Genomic DNA, 23,768 nt, shown 5'->3' on the forward strand with positions numbered 1-23,768 from the left:
ACGGCCTCATCGGGCACGACCTCTCGTAGGTGGTTTTTCACGGCCTCATCGGGCACGACCTTTCCTAGGTGGTATTTCACGGCCTCACTGGGCACGACCTTTCCTAGGTGGTATTTCACGGCCTCACTGGGCACGACCTCTAATAGGTGGTCAATCACAGCCAATCTCCCATCAATTTCTACACTTAGGATTTCATAAAGAATCCTGACAAAATTCTAAATGCACAGCAGTGATCGGCACGAAATTCTGAGAGTTTAGGATCCTGACAAAATTTTCGGAATTTATTAAATAATTAAATTTATTCCGAAAATAATATAATAATAATATTCATATTTTTCATGATCCACGCTCAATTTATAATATCCAATCATCAATTTCAAAATCCGAATACACAGCAACGATCGGCACAAAATTCTGAACAACCGGGATCAAAAATAATTTTTCCGTTTTTTTTTTTTTTTTAATAATAATATTTTAATAATTTCGGAATTAATATAATATAATATTTTCCAGAATTTCGAAGCACTTAAATAATTCAAAACTAAAATCATTTTGTGTCACATCAAGGCTTAACTTTAAATAAACTCTCTTAGCATTTAATTAAACATACTTTAGATTAAACAAACATCTTAATCTAAATCATAATTAAATCAACTAAATTAACCACCTAAGCTTAATCAACTTAAGTTAAGCACACCTAAAGCATAATTAACCCTCTAAGTGAGGTTTAGTGAGCTAAACTCACCGGATTAGCGAGCCGAGCGAACCAAAACGACGAGGAAGACGCGAGGATCGACTTTCCTCAAGGCGGGCCGAGCATCCGGGCTCAGGAAGGCGGCCAAAACGGGCCAAACATCCGCTGCACACCCATTTTTTTTCAGCTGCTGTCCATGGTGGTTTGAGGCCGAGGAAGGGTAGATCCGGCGCCGGTTCAGGTCGAAAAGGGCGGAGGAGCTACGGCGGTGGCTGGCGACGACGAACGGCGGTGCACGGCGGCGACGAATGAGCTCCGCAGCTCTTGCGCGAAGCTGAACAGCAGCTCGGGACGACGAGCCGGGCGAAGCGGCGGAGCGGCGCGCGCCAAGCGCGGCGAGCGCGAGGTAGACGCGCGACGGCGGCGACGGCGAACGGCGAGACCTCCGACTGGCGTGCGCCTTGGACGGGACTTCTCTTCAGTTGCTGCCGGGTCTCGGCGCCCAAGGGAGATGGAGAAGAGAGACCGCAACGGGAGAGGAAGGGGAAGGAGAGGGGGTCGGCCAACGGCGGTTCGGCATGACGGCGAGGTGGCGAACTCCGGCGATGGGCGGCCGGTCGAGCGGATGGAGGCGGCGTCGGGGCTGGTCGCACGAGCAGCTCCTCCCCTCTCTCTCTCTCTCTCTCTCTCTCTTCCCAAGCTTGAAGATGATGTTGATGGGTGCCCTTTTTGAAATCAAATCTCCACCTTACACTTGTCAACATCCTAGCCATTCTTGCCCCACACCATGACATCACCAAGTGATGTCATATTTCACTATCTCAAAACCTCCCACAACATTTTCCAATGGTTGCAATTTCATTTTCTGTCGGGGTCCAATTTTTGTACATCCAATTTCTTCAATTCTCATCAATTCTCTTCCAATTGAGTCCAATTGAAGTCCATAAAATTAATCCAATGTCACCACAATTTAATTCACATCTTCACTTGTCTATATAATCAACTTAGATCCCAACAGCGCGACCAAAAGCGGCATACTAATTTCTCGAGCCAAATTAGCCATTCCTTGATTATTTTGCTAAAAAGCTCAGCTTGCATGAAAAATCTTCCAAAGATGATTCAATGATCTTGAAATGATTTGTGACACACCCGCACTTCCAATTTCTGAATTCGATCTCAATTCCACGGTTAATTTCACTTTGGCACGATACTAGCGCGGCCCAACCTACCGAGTAGCTTTTAGAAATTTTCATGCATTTGACCTGTGGTTGATCATCTCAAGCCACAATGTACATCTTTGAAACATTGGCGACTTTCGGTTGTCGGGGTAATCTCAAGATTTCAAATACGAACACAGGGTACCCAATCGACGTAAAAGTCGGTCCGGTCCGATCGACAAGAATTGTGCGATCCGGTGGAATCACCCACTGGCCGAGTCGACCTATCTCCGATCTCTAATCGATTTTAATTGTGCCGTAATGACCCTTGCAGATTAACTCGGTCGAAAGATCGCTTCCTGGTCAAATTCTCGAGTCTGATGCATTAGAAACTCTTAACAGCTTCACCCGATAGACTAGTTTCCACATGAGTGGCCGACTCAAGGAAAAGAACTATATGCGTGCCAACGAAATGCCTGTCTCAATTTATGGAAAATAGAATTGGAAAATCGGGATGTCACAATATACCTTAACCCTATCAGCTTAGTGCGAGCTATACTATTTATTTATCAGCTTAGAGCGAGCAGTCCTGATATGAACGGACTTATAGATAGTATGAGATGGGCCAACCAAGAAATGGTCGAGATGACATGTAATTGACTAAGTTGATTGATCGATGATTCGATCTGAGTTCTAAATTGACGTGATGACGTAATTCAATGATTGGTTGATGTGATATAAAGCATCTATAAATAATGCTGATTTGCAGGATGGAACTGAGGCCAAGGTAAGTCCTCTGACTCGTGTTGTGCTTATGCAGCCTAAGGTGTATTGGCTTCCTAATCAGGTCTTAAGGGGTAGAGTTTACCGAGACGTAGTCTCATCCCGATTATGGAATAACATTTTAGGTCCCTAGATGCAGCAGACCTAGATTTTAAAGATCTCGGAAGTCCAATGCAATCTGCTGAAGGCTCCAGTTGGAGTGTAGAGGATGATGGAGAGGAGGACGAGGACCCATAGTTTGTGGAACCCTCACCCTTGCTTGTAAACCTTAATTCTCAACTTGTTTATGTTGAATCCGACTTAGTAGTTCACCTCATATATATATGCACTGGTTTGCAATGTATATAAGTGTGGTTGTTTTTGAAAGTTAGAAATTAGTCCTACTTCCTATCCTATTATTTTATTGTCTGGGGTTATATATTTCCGCATGCGTATTAAAATTGAAGGGGTCGGCGATGCATCCTGGGACGTCACTATAAATCGACCAAGGTGAGGGATGGGTGCGTGCCCGAGGATCGGGGCGTGACATAATGCATATTCATATGTTGTCTCAACATGAAGTTTATGTTAAAAAATGGCCTATGCATCTACTTTGATGGCTTTATATAGTAGATAAGTTGTTATGAGATCAATAAGAGTAAAATGAGAAGTGTGTTGCCATGTTTCCCCATCAATAGATATTTGCATGTTTAGGACGTTTCCGAGGTGAATGACTTCCCTACGCGAAGTCTAGGAAGTTCACTCATTGAACTTATCTCATATTTGTTTGTTGAAATGTTTTCAGGCCCTAAGAATGACTGAACCATTCCGTCAGATTCATTTTTGCCTCCCTATCGAGTGTAGTCAGGAGGTTACGAAGTACCTAGTAGTGGGAATAGTCAACGTGCACTACACGCAATATGTCACAACCACCTGGATTGATGAGGGTTTGCCTAATCTCGTGCCACACCAATTTGTGGCATGATATATTTGGGTGGGCAATGAGAGTCATGGTCCTATCCACAGCTCAGACAGTCCACCCAATGTCGGAGGCTCTGGGAAAGGCATTAGTTGGGATGCCAAGGATAGGCAGATTCCCAATGGGGAAGTGTCCAACCCCAAGTCCGACACCGAGTTGATCTTCAAGGAGCTGGAGGCCATAGGAGCTTAGGTAGTGGTGTGGGTTGTTAGCATTTTTTGGATCACTCTCGTAGTATTAGAGGCGTAGGTTTACCCCCAAGTCATTTTTGGAGGCGTGGCGGAGCGATTATCCATGTCGAATATGTGAAGCTAGTTGTTTAATGTTGAACCCACTATGTATGATATAATGACTTATGAAGCTTATATATATATGACTATATTTTAACTATCCCTGCTATTTGATGGTTGGAGATTTGCTCACATATCTGCTTGTGCATTTTAATGTTATTACGATTTGGGTCGGCGATGTCTCTTAAGATGTCATAATCGAATGACCAAATGATAAGTAAAGATTCGATGGGCATGACAGGACACCCTGAACTACTCCATGACATCACCTCCCCTCTCGCCATTGACTTGTAAGGGAACTTCATATGATCAACTTAGTCTATTCCAAGTCTTCCTAAGGTTTGAATTATTATATGCCTTGAAGTTAAGATCGCAGCTACTAAAGAATTGGCGCAGAATATGTCTTTCTTCTTGCACCTTGATTGTCAAGTTCCTGCTTTGCTCGACGCTGAGAGGAGATGCTAAGCTATTCCAGGAGATATGGGTCCTGTTCCTTTTCTGTAGTTGAACATATAGAAATTGATCTTGCTTGTTATGTGGCACTCAAAATTGTATCCTGGTTCTCACCAAACTTGTTATGCGCCTATTTGTGCTAGAACCAAGCAATCAATGACAAGAAATCCAGGAAGATACTAGCAAGAGATGAGAATTTCAATCATAGGGCAGCACATTGGTCCAGTCTGCATGACCACCTGTTCTCTGCATTGCCACCAGAAATATTCCTGTGGGGCCATGTTCTCCTCTCTTTCTCTGTTTCCAATGATAAGCGATCGGTCAAAATCAGGGCCCAAGTCCTTGACATCGGAGAAACTGCGGAAGTAGACGGAGATTTGCTCGTCGCTGCAGATGGATGCAACTCTCTGATTCGCAATCACTTTTTCCCGACATCAAACTAAGGTCGTTACTTCTTTTGTCCGAATTGTTATGCATCAATCCCTAACTTAGACCTTTTTGTTATCTTTCATGATTATGTTGATAGAATAGGTATTCAGGCTACTGCGCCTGGAGAAGTTCTTGATTTTTCAGGATAAGAGAATTCAGAAACCATTTTTGGGATCAAGAGAGCTTATCATGATATTGGGAAATGTTTGCACTATGAACTAGGTTTTGGGACTCATAGCATACTCTCTGAACTATTGAACAAAAAGGCTTAATTGGATTTGTTACATCAATCAGCCTGAGCCTGAACTGTAGGTAATCTTCTGGTACAATCTTAATTCTGCTTTTTTGTGGTAAACTTTTCGATTTGTGAAAACACTGTTGAATGTTGTCATCTTAGTCTGAAAAAGAAAGAACATGTGCCCAAATGTTTATCCTCTCTGCAATTTTGCATCGAGTATAATATTAGATGGCAAATGTAACCACCTATTCCAACGAAGGCAAAGGATGATCACTAGGGCTAGAGGGTCTATATAATGAGCAATTCCTGGCAAGTTTCTAGGATGACAAAAGAGGCAAGAATGAACTAAACTATAACACCAAATAGGGGAAAGTGATTTTGAATATATATATATATATATATCATGACAGTTTGCACAACCCCAAACCATTTTCGATATCATCATGAGCACACAAAGTCATATGAAGCAAATTGCCCGAGTGAGATACCTAGCAAGACAAGACAAGAAATGCCAAAAAATCTAACCAAACTAGTTTGGTCTCCTTCAGATTTTTTTTTTTTTTTGGAATTGTCTCTTTTAGAAGTTAGGAAATGGGCTATGATCTACAAAATACATATCAATTTCCTAATACAAATAACACTTGAAAAAATTGTACTTTTCACTTACGATGAACAAAATAATATCTCAAGCTTTTTCACGAATGATTCTCATATTTCTATATAGTGACAAGTAGAGGGGAAGAGCGGACTACATCACTCTGCTAGCCCAACGGCTTGTTACTTATTGAAACTTTATCATACCATGTGCCATACTCTATACAATATTATACAAGATTGTGATGTCTCCCCCTCCCTCCTCTGAGTTTTGTATTGCAATTATTTTTGTCTCACCTCCCTAAGTTAGATATGCATCCACCACTATTTTTATGGATACATGTTTGGTCATTAACCATGAGGCAACGAGCTCTTAACAAGGTAGCAGAATATGCTCAAATTAAGCTTAAAGAATCCCTAACAAGTTCTTCCTGCCGACTTATAAAACTGGGTTACTATTCAAATATAAAACTGGGTCTTGCATCATGCGGGCAAAAGAGCTATGGAGGAATGATACGACATTTAGGGTTCTGTCAACCCTTTGAAGACACTGAAGAGGGTAAGCATGGCCCAATCAATAAAGTTTCTGCGTCATTGATTGATGACGCTCAAAATGAATATTGAATAAAAAATCAGCTGTTGGTGCTGTCTGCAAAATCAGCTGCTTTTTTGTTTGACTAAGGCTCCTGATCAAAGGTGTACCCTGCAAAAGAAGGGTGCAAAAGAAAATCACTCCACCTGTTGTCACATCTTCGAAAGTTCAAACTTACGGAAAATCCTCAACAACAATAGGAAAAAAAAAAAAAGGTGTAAATAGCCCAAGAATTGAGATGAGAACAGCGCAAATATCATAATTTTCTTACAGTATCCACTTGAGTATCATAACTTTATTTTGTTTACTTGAGTGCTATCAGCGATTTATTTCGCTGGAAAATTTGATGTGAACACTAATCATTTCACATAACTTCGTTAAAATTGATATGGATAATTTTTTAATAATTTTAATTTTTCTTCGAATTTTTTAAGAGTCAATCACCGGCCCTAAAAAGGTAAGAAAGGCATCAGCCTTGGAAAAAAAAAAATTTTAAAAGGAAAAAATTAAAAATTAAAAAATCCACGCAGGATGATTGGCCGGAAATGGCACTCAAATAATTGATTTTATTCTGATGTGGCACTTAAGGATTTGTTTGTTAATGTTCCAATTTCTTTGTTTTTCCGTTCTTCTATTCCCTGAAGCAAAAAAAAAGAATATAAATCCATTTGGTAACGTCAATTAATTTTCCTATTCCCTAAAATAGAAAAGTAACCAGAGACTAGATTTGGAACAAAAACAAGAATTAGAAAAAGTAGCTTCTTGTTTTTAGGAATAATTTCTAAAAATAAGTTTTCTTTTGTTCATTTTTCTTGCTCCCTCGCCCCCGCTGTCCATTGCCCCCAACCGATGGTCGGCCACCTGTTGCTAGCCACTGCCATTGGCCTTGGTCACTGGTCACGTGGTGGCCGCTGAAAGCAAGAAAAAAAGAGGAAAAAGGAGAAATCCACAAAAACTATCAAAAAATTTAAATAAATAAAAAATTGTGAATCATACCAAACATATTCATATTCTTTTTCTATGTGAAGAATATAAATTTTGTATAATTACCAAATGCATTCTTTTACTTAGAAATTATTATAGAGAATAAAAATAGAAAAATATTATATCTGAAAAGAAATTATTTTTCAAACAGAAATATTACCAAATGTATCATAAGAGAGCCAAAAATAAAATTATGACCCTCAAATGAGCATCATATGAAAGTTATAACACTTACACTATTCTTCTCCCAAGAATTATTATGATAATGTCTAGACAAAAAAAAGTCATTAAGTACTTTCAAACATCATCTCCCTTCTCTAAAAATTGTTAATGTGGTCGACGTTATTTGCGCAAAGTTTACAAATGAAAGAAAATATGGTATATTAGTTAGAAATTAATATATATATATATATATATATATATATATTTCTCTTTATTCATTCGCATCATATTGATATCTTTTAGATTTTGCTATCATGAGAATTCTCTATCGGCCCGATTCCACTTATGTAGTCTTCCTACATTGTTGTGGGACTTTGTTTAAATTATTTTCACCATCTAAGGAATTGAAATGGCCAAAATCAACTCGTGTTTGTTCATAATACCGAGGGAGAAAATAAGCAAAACTTAAGGAAACTATACAGCTCTTCAATTGGATAGAGTTTTCAAAAATCTTATAAGGATGTCCACCACAACTTGAACTTTGAAGATGCGATGGAGAATTTGCCAGCCTAGGTGCTAGGGGTATGTTTTGAGATGAAACTGGCTATTTCATAACCTTATTTGATACAAGATTCATTTTAGGAATTATGTTGAAAAAAATGCTTACTTCAAGGTTTTATTTGAAATTTTCCCCAGAAAGAGGAAGTATTTAATCATTATTACCACACTTCAAAATTATCAACAAATCAATACTTCTCAGCACATTATTGCCGCATTATGTGGAACGGTATAATCAACGTTTAGGTCTATCGCTTTAATCATTTATCTTAATGGGTAAATTTTGAAATTTCTACTCATAGGTGGAGGATCTCATTGTGGTCATATATGACTCTCTAATTGTATCTTTTTCCTTTCAATTCAAGATTCTTCGTCTAATTGTTAAATCAATGAAAAAAAAAAAGATTATGTAAAAAAAAAAAAAAAAAATACACCTTCTAGTTATCTCCATACTATTTTGTATGGAGAAGAGTTAGAATTCGACACAAACTGTAAAGTTACACCTGGTGGTTAGGATAAAAAATCAGAACGTCCCACCATGCCTGAATGAGGCAATCATATAATTTGATGGTTGAGGTGAACTTAATCATGACCCGGTCTTAGTAGTTAAGGCTAATAATGACTCAGTAATGAGGCAGTCAATTAATTTGAAAATAAAGCTCATGCGACTTGTATGGATATATAAATATATTAATCTTATGGCTTCAAGATGAGGTATCTGGTTATTAATTTAGTGGAAAACTTTAACTATTTCGTTTAGGCAATTTCTGAATTCTACGTTATCTAATTTATAGAATCATTTAAAGGTTAATTTCATCTAAATTATATATGAATTGACATAAAATCTATGTTAAATGATGATTCCATGGTACGTGAAGGTTTGTATATTGAAAAACGAATTTATTTTATTGCCATCATTTTCACGAGAAATGTCGAGATTAGTGTGTTATCATTATTTATTATCGTATGGCTATTGAAATAAAATAAAAAAAATCATTTTTGCTAATGGACTTTAGAATCTTAGATTGATTTATAATGATATTTCCGCGCGTGATTAGTGACCCTATTAGGACGTGAAATTTGTCAACGACCCAATTATCGTCTACTTATTAACTTCCGGACTCTGGAATTAAACTTTCTGCAACTATAGTCTAAATCAGCAATCTAAAGTCACAAAACCAAATGAGACAAAACACTTAAAAGCCTTGGACAGCCTCTAAAAGGTAAAAATCAAAATCAGTACAGTGCAGAATTCATCCATCAACACCTCCCACTAACCGAGTCCCTTAGGCATTACTCTAAGAGAGCAATGTTTGGCGTCGTTGTTCGTAAAATTAAACGCAAATGCACGTGTCGAACAAGTAATATAATTATGAGAAAAAGTATCATCCCACGAAGATCGATGATTAATAAACCAATTAAATACTAAAATAGACTAATTCTAAAATTTATCTAACGCATCAAAATATAATTAAGAATAAATTAAAAACGAAATTTGTAGACTAAATGCAGTAAATCGATCGAGATAAATATGTTAGAGTATCCGATTTCACCATAATCACTAGATATGAATTTCAGATTATTTTGGGTACAAGAACGATATCAAACATGTGATAGCGGATTTTCCTAACCTATTTACTATCCTATCTCTAGGTATAGTAAGCCTACTCAGTTTTTTAATCCACTATATCTTTATGTGAATTAAAAAAACATAAGTGCATTAAAAACTATGAATATTCCCGGCTTAAATGAGTTTTGGATCACCTTATCACCCAAAGCTACATAAATAACGCGGTATATCTCTATCCATGTTTAATTCATACTTATATATTATAATGAGCAACTGCATATTATTACTTTAGTTTCAAACATGCACATCGAGATCATTCAAGTGGTGGCTAGTCACTCAAAAGTATTAAATAATAAATAACTCATGAATGAAATCAATTGTAAAATATAAAAATCATAAAATTCACATCATCATGGTTATGCTATATCGTAGCCTAACAAAATAAAATTAGAGCATAGTAGAAGAATAAATAAAAATATAAATCAAACCCGGCATCTTGAATCAAAAGAACAAGAATTTTGTCATCACTTTTGGTATTCTCTTCAAAATACTCGAAAAACTCTTAGAAGAATGAAAATGATTTAACAAAAACTTAGCTTCTCTCTCTTTGCTCTCAATGTTCTCCCATTTAGAGGATATATCCAAGCTCAAGCAATTGCGCATAAAATCAAGGAGTAAATCAGATGATTTTAGGATCTAATTAGAGCCAATGTCACTATCCAATTTCACTCATTCAAGATAATTTTCTACCACCATATATCATCATTCATTTTTTTTTCTCTTTTTTTTTTTGAATTACTTTATGGTAGAGTTTCTCCTAAAGTCCCTCCTAATATAACGTGAAGTTTCCAACCTATTGAGTATCCAAAATGCTCATTCAATTGAAAGTTGGATAAGGAACCATAAAAACAAATTTTCTTTAATACACCCCAAAACAACCATTGCAATCACTTTTTTTTTTTTTTTTTTTACTCTATCATTCTTCCCTAAATTTCTATCATGCTTAGATACTTTTATCCTAAAGAAAATCAACGTGTTCATAGGGCATGGGACAATGATATAATAATTGATAATGGCTAGGCTAAACATATAAAAGCAATGAAAAAATTGGGTAATAATTAAGGCTCAACGGGTGACAAGGGATAAATAAACATGGTTAGCTTGAAAGGCTCAATTGATCCAAAATTGCTTAAATCATTTTCTCAGATACTTCATGAATGTTATTTAGATTTACACATAATTCAAAAATTAAGGACTTTTAGTGCTCAGTAAGTGGATCAACATAATTAGAATTAAAATTAACTCACATCAATTGCAAGTTTAAATAAAATTTAAATTTTCCTAAGAATTGTAAAAATTCACAACTAAGAAAGCAATCATGATAAAAAAATTATCCAAAAAAATAAATTTGTCTCCCCCAAACTTGAATGAAGCAGTGTCCTCAATGCAAAAATGGAAAGAGGAAGAAGAAAACTCCCATGATTGTAGGATATGTCCATAGATGACCTTGATGATTAAACTCTTGCAAGATGATTCCTAAAAAATTAACTCTGGATAAAACAGATAAAAGTTAATCTCCTTTTTTTTTTTTTTTTTTTTGCAAAACATAAACTTAACAATAAAAAAAAAAATATAATTAAAGTGCTTGGGATGCCTCCCAAGAAGCGCTTGCTTTATAGTTTTCAGCCAAACTATCTCAGATATCGCTATTCTAGAGGATGAAGTTCAATGGTGGTCTTACGCATGTTGTAACCACCTTCAAAGTATGGCTTCAAACGTTGACTGTTCACTTTGAATGTACCTCAATATCATGCACAACTTCAATTGTTTTATATGGGAATACCTATGTAACTGTAAAGGACCAGACTATCTAGATCGCAACTTTCCTAGAAAAAGTTTAAGATGAGAGTTATAAAGTGAAACTTTTTGACCAATTTTAAACTCTCTTCTAAATATGTGATTGTCATGCCATCTTTTTTGTACGCTCCTTGTACAACTTAGAATTTCATAGGCCTCATTGCGAAATTCCTCCAATTCATTCAATTGTAATAATCTTTCTTCACCTATAGACTCACGTATCAAAATTCAAAAATTTCAATACCCAATATGCTTTATGTTCTAATTTCACTAGTAAGTGACAAGCTTTTCCAAACACTAGCCTAAAGGAGACATTTCAATTGAATTTTGAACGCTGTCCTATAGGCCCAAAGTGCATCATCAAGTTTTATTAACCAATCTCTTTTATAGGCATTTACCGTTTTTCTAAAATTCTTTTGATTTCCCTATATGAAACCTCTACTTGACCACTAGTCCGAGGATGATAAGGGTTGCAACTTTAGGCATGACTCCATACTTAATCAAAAGTGCTTTTAAATTGTTTGTTGTAAAAATGTGTCCCCTATCACTTATGATTGCCTTAGGAATGCCGAATCGGGTAAAAATATCTTTCTTCAAAAATTTGACCACAACCTTAGCATTATTAGTTGGCAATGCTACAGCTTCTACCCACTTAGACACATACTCCACATCCACTAAAATGTATAAATTTCCATAAGAAGGTGTAAAGGGTCCCATGAAAATTAATACCCCAAACATTAAATAATTGACACACAATAATGTTGTTTAAGGGCATCTTATTTTTTTCTTGAAATATTTCTAGTTTTTGACACCTATCACATGAAGCTACATAGGAGTATACATCTTTTAAAAGTGTAGGCCAATAAAATCAAGATTGTAAAATTTTAATGCAGCTTTGGTTGTACCAAATGGCCACTTGTCTCTTCATCATGACAATGATGTAGAATGTTTGTCTTCTTTCATCTGGGAACGCATCTCCTTATGACCTGGTTTGCACATACTTTAAACAAGAAATGTTATTCCAAAAATAATTTTTAACATCAGAAAATAATTTTTCTTCTGTTGATATGATAATTCAGGAGGAAGAACATTACTTACTAAATAATTTACAAAGTCAGCATACCAAGGAATTTTTGTAAACTTGATGGAAATTTTTTTCTCATCGGGAATTCTTCTAAAATTGGTCTTACCTCTTCCTTTGAATTTGGAATTCTTGAAAAGTGGTTTGTAATTAGATTTTCAGTCCCCTTCTTATCTTTGATTTCCAAATCAAATTCTTGTAGCAATAGAATCCACCTGATCAACCGGGGTTTTGATTCTTTCTTTTCAAGCGGATACTTAAGAGCGAGTGGTCGAATAACTATAACTTTTGAGCCAATTAAATAAGAACGAAATTTATCAAAAGAAAATACTATCACCAAAGTTCCTTTTATGTTGTTGAATAATTCAATTGTGCACCTGACAAGGTTTGACTAGCATAGTATATGCTTGAAAAACTTTATTCTTCATTTATCCCAAAATAACTCCTACCGTGTAATCACTGCTAACATCACACATCGTTCAAAAGGTAAATCCCAATTTGGTGCTACCATAATTGGTGCTGACATTAACTTCTCCTTTAAAGTGTTAAAAGCCTACATGCATTCAATAAAAAAAATTAAAAGGAGCATATTTTTCCAAAAGATTAGAAAGAGGTTTAGCAATTTTTGAAAATCTTTTATAAATCGCCCGTAAAATCCTGCATGTCCCAAAAATCCTCTAACAAGTTTCACGGATGTTGGTGGAGGTAATTTTGCAATGACCTCCACTTTGGCTCGATCGACTTCTATTCCGTTTTGAGAAATTTTATGCCCGAGCACTATTCCTTCCTCAACTTTCACTACTTCTTGCATCTTCAGTTCAAACGTCCTTTGGTTGGATAGTTGGTTTATATTGTTTCTCCATCAAAATTTTATGCATGCAAATTGAATGACTAATTCCCTCAATATCAGCTATTTTTCATCCAATTGCACCTTTATGCTCTCTTAATACTCTGAACAATTTCTCCTCCATCAAATCTGTCAAAGAAGATGATATAATTACCGGTAAAGAAGAAACTCCATCTAAATAAGCATATTTCAAATGAGAAGGTAAGGGTTTGAGTTCAAGAATTGGAGACGTTTCAATTGATGGTTTAGGCTTTGTAATGTGTTGTCCCAACTCCTCAAATTTAGTTGCCTTTTGCCTTGAATATGGTCGAATTGCCTCCATGAAATTTGCATACTCCTTTATCTCCTCATTTTAAAATAGTTTTCCTTAGTCGAATTAGACATGCTTTAAGTGGATTTTTAAAAATATTTTCCTGAAAAATCTTATTCACCAACTTGTCAACTGTCTCAACTCTAAAACAAGAATTATTATCAGATGGATATTTCATTGCTTTAAAACATTAAATGAAACAAGATCATCTTGAACTCTAAGGATCAATTTCCTTGTTGTACATCAATAAGAGCTATTCCGTTGCTAGAAAAGGTCGACTTAAGATAAGTGGTACCTCAAAATTTTCCCCCATGTCCAGAACTATGAAATTTGCAGGAAAAATAAATTTGTCAACTTTTACCAAAACATCTTTCACAATACCTCTCGGATATTTAATTGATTAATTAGCCAGTTGAAGTGACACTGTAGTTGCTTTTACCTTACTCAATCATAATTTCTTGAAAACCGAATAAGGCATCAGATTAATACTTGCACCTAAATCACATAATGTTTTTTCAAAGTAAGAATCCCCAATAGTGCAAGGAATAGTAAAACTCCTGGATTTTTTTTTTTAATTTCGGAGGCAATTTGTTTTGTAAGATGGCTGAATACTCCTCATTTAACTTCACATTTTCATAATCCTCCGTTTCCTTTTGTTTGCCAAAATTTCCTTAAATTTTTTTGCATAACTAGCCATTTGTGCTAAGGTATCTGCAAAAGGAATATTAATGTGCAATTTTTAAATACATCAAGAAATTTAGAAAATTGCTTATTTATTTTGTGTTGCTGGAGTCGCCGAGGGAATGGAATTGGCAGCACATATGGCTTGGGATTATTTGGAAAAAGTTTACTCTTGCTTGTCTCATTTGATTGTTTATTGATCACCTCTTTCTTGTCTTTGAAAATCTCTTCTTCTCCCACTTGTTTACGACTTTTCAAGGTAATAACCTTTATGTTTTCAATTGAATTTTTCTCTGTGTTGCTTGGCAAAGAACCATGTTGTTTCCCGACATCATGCTTGCTAACTGACCCACTTGCATCTCCAGCATTTCTGATTAAAGCCTCTTGGTTTTGAAATTTCACATCCGTGCTTTTGATGAAGTCATTAGTCGTATTAGCAAGTTTGGTGACTATCTTCCAAATTTGATTTTGCCTCTTATGATTGTTTGAATCTCGGTGGTCTTGTCACATTCTGATTATTCCATGCAAAATTTGGATGATTGCGTCATCCCGGATTGTACGTGTTGGAGTAGGGATTATTTTGTGACCTATTAAAATTCCCAACAAAGTTAGAATTTTCACTAGATTATTTAAAAGTATTACTTACTTGATATTCTGTGCTAACATATCCTCCATCACAAAAATCACATGTCAAATTCTGAATTTTCATGGTTGAAACACTCATATTATCAAGCTTTTTGTTGAGTAGCAAAGAAGAATGAGGTTGTGAAAGTTTTTGCTGAAGATTCATTGAGAACGTTGATGCACGAATGAAGCTGGGAGGTACGGGAAGAAGGAGAGACGGTCTCCTTCTATGCGTCGGCTTCTTATTGGTCAACAATCTTTGATTATGTGGCAGTCCAAGGGGAGACGCGTGGAGTGGACGTGTCCCTTGGCTGAAATTCCCTTTGCCACTTTGAGGAATTTGCTGAAACGTGGCTGAGGTCTTATGTCAAGGTTCTTATTCGCTGGCAGGTTGAGGAGGAAAAACGTGGCTGCATATTGCAGTCAAAGTCTTTATTCTGAGGAGAAGCGGATGGGGTTGACATGGGGAAACGGTGGGAGTTCTTTGCTCCTTTCTTTGACCAATTGAACATATGCATGGGGATAAAGGAGAATTGCATGAGGAACCGAAGGAAGCAAACATTGGTCTCACTTATGGCATTCCATGAAGAAGAAATTTTAATGGGATAATGGACTAGGTGATGGTCAAGCTGTCATAGTACGGCGGAGACGTGATGATGAGGTGGTGCCGGGGGACGTGATGAGACATGGTGGTTCGGTACAGTGATGGTGGTGGCGAAACGGTGGCCGTGAGTGGTGCCAACATCATAGTCCGATGACAAGCTTGTCGACGCGGCATGGACTGTTAAGTATTCGGGGTTGGCGAAGTCCGGATATCACAATATTGCTCTCTCTTTATGATGGCTTCAAACTTGGAGGACAAGATGTAATCCTCCATCTTTGCCAAGATCGTCATCCAAGTTCAAGGGCCAAGATTTCTTCTTGACTTCTCAATTATTGGCTAGGTTTAAGAAGGCTAAATGGTCCATTCCCCCTTGTTTACACCGAAGTGGCACCTACACCCTTTGAATGGTCTCCCAAAATTTGTCTCATCTCAATTTAAATCTTAATAGGCTAAATTGGTTTGACCTCTAGGTCCACTAAAGTCTATGTCTTCAAATTAGTGCATTTCTTCGATCAATGTACTCTCTGTTCACTAAAATTATTTCAATTGAATAGGAATGTTTTGATAGCATCTACAATCGACACTTGTAATTGAACTGAGGTTCATGGCTAAGTTTCAATCAAGAACAGCTTTAATGTGACCTATGTGAATATGGGCGGCATTGGCAGAATTTGCGCGATCAAACTTGAACTAAGTTCGATGCCTGTTCTAGGTTTTACATATGACTTTCTTTTGAGCTTGGTTGATCAATGAATAATCTTTGGTTGTCATATAATCAAGTAGGATCGATCAACTTGCCCCGACTCATGGTCGTTTGAGATTAGATTAGGGTCATTTACAAATAGTACATTGATTGTGTAGCGTCATCCGCGATCGGTATATACTTGAGTCGAATCGATCTATACCCATCCAATAACTAATTCATGATGGCACGTGATTGCCCATAACAATTCTTATGGTCGAATGGTCCTTTCACAATCAATCACTTCGCTCTATCGCAACCCTGATCTTGAGTTGCCTTGCCCTTAATTAGTTAGTCGACTTGTGAACAATTACTAGCATTAAGTCACAACTTATCCTCGTTACTGATGTACTGATCCTTAGTCCATTCCTTGTGGTCTAGATAGGGGTTCGAGTTGATGATGTCACAACTCTTTCCTTCTAAAAGAAATTTCGTCCTTGAAATTCAAAGACATACCTAATTCCTTAAATAGATGCCGATATCGAAGCCTCATCGATTCCTAACTTTCCCATGTTGTTCCTAATGACCTTAACTAAGGGAATGGTTTTATTCTATGGCTCTTGTTCTTTTCTATCCACAATCCGCATAAGCTTTTCAACATACGACACTATGTCGTCCATTTCGATCTATTCAGAGTTTAGCACTTGTACCGGATCTAGCTCATACTTTTTTAACATAGATACATAGAACATGTCATGCACCTAAGCAAGTTTGGGCGGAAGTGCTAACCTATAAGCTAAATTCCCTATTCTTCTAGGATCTCAAAAGGTTTTAAGTACTTCGAACTTAGCTTTCCTTTCTTGTCGAAATGCAACATACATCTCATAGGTGACACTTTAAGAAAGAAATGATCACCTACTTGAAATTCTAAAGGACCGCGTCTCTATCCGCATTGCTTTTCTAGTAGCTTTGGGTAGTTCTAAGTATTTTTCTAATCACTTTCACTGCATCTCGACATCTAGACTAAGTCTAAGCTAGGATCCTTCTTTCCTCGACCTCATCCCAACAAACTCGGAGTTCCGCAAGTGTGACACCTCGAACTTCCTTAGGAGCCACAGGCACCTAATGATACACCTAATTACATCTCTTAGAAGAAGCGTCGAAGTCCATAGACTTTTTTTTTTTGAAAACGGTCCGAGCGCGACTCATTAGCGGAAGCAAAATATAATATCGCCATCTTTCCCTCCTAACAACCATGATACAATTGCACACCACTAAATACCATAGGAAAAGATAGAGCCATGCCACTTTTATTTACATTTTTTCATGATGGATCTTTCGCGGGTTGATACAACAAAAGAAAGCCAAGATTTCCAGCTACACTTGGCCACATCCCAAAAAGATACTACGACCCCTAAAGAAATCACATGACGTCCTCCATCTAACAGTGGCTATGCTACTCCCAAAAAGAAACTCCAGCTCTCTACCTCTCATGCAACCATCACACCCATCCCGGCGCGTCGGGTGGTGGTGGCGGCAACATCCTCCTAAACACTCCGTCTCGGCGAACATGAACGACAGGAATTCCTGGATGATTGGGCCTCGCCAGGCCCACATCGTACATAACCAGCACTCGCACTCGCACAAAAGTCAATCCAGGGACGGTGACGCAGTCGATCTTCGTACATTCTACTTCTACATCTGATGGGAGGCCATAGAAGGTACCTCGCGTGACGGTAGGAAGCGGCATATTTCTAATCTGAAATGTTGGTCCTCAAAGGGGTGAGTACAACCACTCAGTAGGTAAATGATCCAATAACCACTCAATGCATCATACAATACAATCACAACATCATACATGCCATTCATGCATCCAAGCATACTTACCTTGAAGCCATGCATATACCATCATACATCTTCATCACAATCATATCACATACATGTCATCATGCCATAGGTGATCATCATCATATCATATATGCATATCATCATGCCATAGGTGATCATTATCATCATATCATATATGCAAGTCATCATGCCATAGGTGATCATCATCATATCATATCATATATGCAAGTCATCATGCCATAGGTGATCATCATCATATCATATCATATATGCATGATTCAATTCCCACTTTTAACTTTCAATTCGATCACCACATCACTCTTTCTCGGGACCATCAATTTCATCTCATACTTTACACTCGCACCCCATCCTGGCATCGTGAGAAAAACCTCCGGCATTTAGCCATTTAAGGCCACCAGGCATCCGGCACTCCCACATTCCGGGCATCTCGCATCCCAACTGGCATCACGAGGCATCCCCTCGGGCAAAGACCTCCGAGGCTTCCGGCACCCAACCATTCCGGGCATCTCGAACTCCCGAGGCCATCCGGCCATGTATCTCTATACATTCCGGCATCCGGCACCTCCCATCCCGGGCATCCTAATACTCCTAGGGCATTATCATCCGCCACAAATAGTTTCCTCATTTATCATTGTTCATGTTTACTAATTTAGGTCTCAACTCAGCATGTCACATGATGTAATGGCAAACAAAATCACTTTCATCCTTTGATTTATACATGCATCATCAGTCATCATCATACGTGCAGCAAGATGCAATCATTCATAACAATAAAATTTATGGAATTCGTACAATTTAGAATAGTCCATTTATCATGCCTTTTGAAATTGATTTAAATTCCAGCTTGTACCATTTTTGAAAATATTTAAATTAAAAATCCATATGATTCTTAAAAATCATGAAATTAAGGCATGTGATAGAAAAGACAATAAGATAATGATTTCATGAAAAACACATGGCCAATAGAGTTCCACACAAAATTATAATTCACACAAATACAGCAGGCAATTTCGGATAAAACAGAATGTGCAGTTTTGAAATAATTCGATTAAAATACCTGAATGACCTCCGAAAATTATGAAATTTTACCAGGTTATAGTTAAGACACTAAATTATATTTTTCATGAATACTTCTAGGCCAGATTCGTTTTAGATAATTTCCTATAGTCATCCGAAGCTTCTGGTTCTAGCACCGAAACGTCCAGTGTAGTCATCTCCAAAATACCGAGTTTTTACCCACTTATTCTTCTTCGTTTCCTCTGAAATTTGGATATGTTTTACTTCAAGAGGTCCCTTACAACTTTCATTAAGGGATCTAAGTCAAATGTTTAAAGAACAGTCACCATATAGGTCCATGAAGTCTCGGGTGTCCAGTACCACGTCTCCAGATTTACCGTCTTCAAGGGTAAGTCGATTCACTAGGCTACACTTGTTAATTTTACTTAAAATTTGAGTATGTTAGTATTCAAGATGTTCTCTACAAGTTTCATGAAGAAGTCGAAGAGATATTCTTGATAAAAATCAACATGCAACCACAAATCTACCAAAAGGTCAGCAAAACAGTTCCAGATCTAGTGTCTCCGTAGGATGAGGGTTTGACCCCTTAAATCTCCACCATTTTGCACCAAATTTTATTATGTTGTAGTTTAATATGTTGGATACAACTTTCATCAAGGAATTAAAGTCAAAATCGAACTCGAAACATGCATGCAGTCTCTCACAAGATTCTGGCTCAGGCAGTTCATGCGAAAACAGCAACATCACTCAAGAACAAGTCATTCTAGCTTCGGTTTCTCCCTCCTAACCACCCAAAATTCAACACCACTCCAAACATACATGCAAGACACACATGCAAGACACACATGCAAGAGTAGGAAGGGGATCCTAACTTGCCTCTAAACCGAGCTAGCACTTGGGCCGGCGACAGCCCCTTTGTGGGCTTCTATTGGGCCGGCCAGCTTGGCCCATCTTAGGCCCATCCCTCTTGGGCCTAAGACCCAAGCTTAATTAGCCTAAGATCAACCCTTTTAAAACTACTTAAATTCCTATTAACTTGAAGTACTAAATTACAAATTAAGATAACTATACACTTGAAATTATAATTTCCATAAGTTCCAATTTATCACACACACATGGCCAAAGATAAAACTTCCTTTCCCAAAATTCATCCATTAAAGACTTGGCCATACATCTCATTGCAACTCATGGACTAGGAGGCTACAAAATACAATAGCGGTACTTCTATCGCCTATCCATAGCTCATGACATATTTAGGGATTACTTTTTTTTTTTGAAATTCCAGGATGCCACAGCAAGCTCATCCGTATAACTCTTCGAGTGGTGCCATCCCATTGCTCTACTAGTAGAAATTGTTGTAGGCTAATTCGATGAGATGTAGCTATTCTTCCCAACCTCCTTTAAAATCAAGCACACACACTCGTAGCATATCTTCGAGCATTTGGATCATCCTTTCAGATTAGCCATCCGTCTGTGGACAATAAGCTATGTTATACTAAAGTTTCACTCCCATAGCTGTCTGAAGACTTTTCCAAAACGTGACACTAAACTTGGGGTCTCTATCCAAAATAATTGTCACTAGCACTCCGTGAAATCGAATTATCTATTGGACATAAAGCCTTGTGTATTCTTCCAATAAGAAATCCTTTCGTACTGCCAAGAAATGAGCTGACTTGGTTAGCTTGTCAACTATTACCTAGATAGAATCATGGCCTCTTTGGCACCTTGAAAGTCCCATGACGAAGCCCATTGTGATATGTTCCCATTTCCATTTTGGGATTTCTAGTGGTTGAAATAATCCACTAGGCTTGAAATGCTGTGCCTTTACTTGTTGACACATTAAACGTTTGGCGATATATTTGGCGCTATCAACATTCATGCCATTCCACCAATAATATTGTTTGAGATTCCAGCACATCTCTATGCTACCTAGATGTATGTTGTAGTTACTTTGATGAGCATTTGATAGGATTTCTTCCTTTAGTTTTGCATTGTTGAGTATGCACAATTGTTTATGGAATTTCAATACTCCATCTTTAGTCACTTAAAAATCAAACTTTTTCTTTTTTGAAAGGGATAAGTGCTGCGGAAGTCCTAAAACTTGTTATAAAGATGCATTTGAGTCTTAAAACTTGCAAAAAGTGCAAATAAATCCTAAAACTTATCAAAATGTTTCATTTGAGTCCTAAAATCAACGCCATTAGCTTTTTCCGTTAAAATTGCTGATGTGGCATTTAAAATTAATTTTTATTTTCCACATGGCTTTTTTTAATGATTTTTTATTCATTTAAAAAAATAGATTTAAAAAATAAAAAATTAGATTTATTCATTTTATCTTATTTAAAAAAAAAAAAAAAAGTGAAAATTTATTTAAAAAAGAAAACAGTTCAAAAAAAAAAAAAAGCCAGCCTCATCGGAGGGGTTGGCGGTCGGTCGCCCTCGCTAGCCCCAAGCGAGGGCTGGCGACCCTCGCCAAGCTTGGGCGAGGTGCCCAAATTTGGGCACGCTAGCCATCGTGGGGGTCGATGAGGCTTGCTGGGATCTCGGGGTGAGCCTTGCCGAGATCCGGCAAGCCTCGCCGGCCTCGAGCAAGGGCCGACAAGGCGTCACCCAAGGCGGGTGACGGTCGCCGGCCCTCGCGAGGGTCGGCGTGTCTAGATCTAGGGCTCCTCGCTTGAGCTTGGCGAGGGTCGCCGGCCCGCCTTGGCCAAGGAGGGCCGGCCACCCGAGGTGAGGACCGGCAGAACCGTCGTCGGCCCCTCCAAAGTGAGGCTGCCTTTTTTTGAACTGTTTTCTTTTTAAATAAATTTTCACTTTTCTTTTTTTTGGTTGAAAATAAGATAAAATGAATAAATCTAATTTTTTAGTTTTTAAATCTATTTTAAAAAATTGAATAAAAATCATTAAAAAAGCCACGTGGAAAATATAAATTAATTTTAAATGCCACGTCAGTATTTTTAACGGAAAAGGCTAATGGCGTCGATTTTATGAATCAAATGAAACATTTTGATAAGTTTTTGGACTTATTTGCAAGTTTTAAGACTCAATTGCATTTTCGTGATAAGTTTTAAGACTTTCGTAGCACTTATCCCTTTTTGAAACTCTCCAAATTTTCTGAAGTTCGAGGTCGTCTTGTTGTAATGCTTTAATCTTCGACTACACTTCCAATTCAATTCTAAGAGTAGCCAAAAGATTAGAAAGTTGATTTACCTCACATTTGTATTCCAAATCTCAAATTCCTTCAAGAAGACTCCATTCTCAAACCATCACTTGTGCGATAGTTGATTTCTGACTAAGAGCATCAACCACCTTGTCGGCTTTCCTAGGGTGGTCAAGAATATCACATTTGTAATAATTGAGAAGTTCCATCCAAAATAAAAAGCATTGTCTTCCTTAACATTGCCCATACAACAAATTATCTATTACAAATCCTCACATTTTTTTTTTTATCTTATAATTAAAAAATCTTCTCATAGTGACCTTGGTGAATTAAAATTCATGGGGAATACAATTGGATAAGGCCTGTTGGGTTGGACCCATATCTTACATTCTTGTTGAAAAGTAAAATTCTTCTTAATTGGTACCATTGTTTCGTATGATGTATTTCATTTAGTGTGATCATCCTTAACCATAGGAGGGGAGCATGTTCGTTATGTCAAAGTTCAGTATTGGTGCAAATTGCACCTTGTTTCTCAACGTCCATCACACGAAATGTCGGTAGGATGAACAAAACCTTAAATCAATAAGTGGTTAGGAAACACCACAACCTAAGACTGAGCAACTATCACAAGAAAGTATAATAGGAGTCATTATATATTTTTGACCTCGATAGGTCGTGCCACATAGAATGATCGGCATCTACATTAGCAATTTCCGTCTAAAATTGTCTGAATGAACTTAATTAACAAAATGTGAAAGTATTTACGACTCAATAGAAAATTTAAAAATATTTAAACTAAATTGGTTAAAGTACAATAAACATTTGATATTTCGGACAATTTTCTCATAGAACTTGAAGTAAGGCACAAAATTTCTTCTATAGAGAGATATGCGGGAGAAAGATGTGAGTGGTTATGGTGATATGGCCATGACAGCGATCGTTGGTGGCTCAATCAGCGGCCTTATGGATGCGACTGGGGCATGGCGAATGTTGTGTCAGCTAGCGACGATGGCAAGTGAACGTGTCCGGAAGCGATGATGGTCAGTGTCATGGCGATGATGGTTCAGCTGAAATTGAGGTGGGGAGGGAGGAGATAGAGCTTGTTTTTAACTGGAAATAAAATCCAAAATCCAACAACGTTTAATTATTCATCTAAAGTTTTTTCTTATCGAACGTGCAACAAAGCGAAATTGATGCTAGTACCAAATTTCCACGATTTAAGCCATTAAGATTTGAAAACGGTGATTCTCAACGGAGTTTGACAGATGCCAAAATTATCGTGCGGGTAGAACGCTGTGCTTTTTTAGACTTTTGAAAAGTGGGTTAAAATTGTTCTTGAGGTGAAAGGCAGGCTCTTGATGATTGTTTGATTGACTGGGATACACATGTTGCTTCCAAATTCTCTTCCTCTTTTCTTCGTATAATTGCTTGATTTTCTGAAGAACTTTTTGGCAACATCTCCATTGAATTAATGCTTAGCGAGTAGTGGCGTTAGATCCGAAGGACTTCAGAGGGTTCTTCCATACCCCAACTAATCACCTGTAGATCCGAATAAGTGGATTATGCACACAGTG

The 23,768-nt window shown here is 37.4% G+C and overlaps 1 pseudogene; it reads left to right on the forward strand.

The window, feature by feature from the left end:
• The first annotated feature begins 1,205 nt into the window (after nucleotides 1–1,205).
• Nucleotides 1,206–5,076, forward strand: LOC120291954 (annotated as a pseudogene).
• Nucleotides 5,077–23,768: the final 18,692 nt, after the last annotated feature.

This window comes from Eucalyptus grandis, chromosome 3 (assembly GCF_016545825.1).
Source record: "Eucalyptus grandis isolate ANBG69807.140 chromosome 3, ASM1654582v1, whole genome shotgun sequence".
NCBI classification, from domain to species: Eukaryota; Viridiplantae; Streptophyta; class Magnoliopsida; order Myrtales; family Myrtaceae; genus Eucalyptus; species Eucalyptus grandis.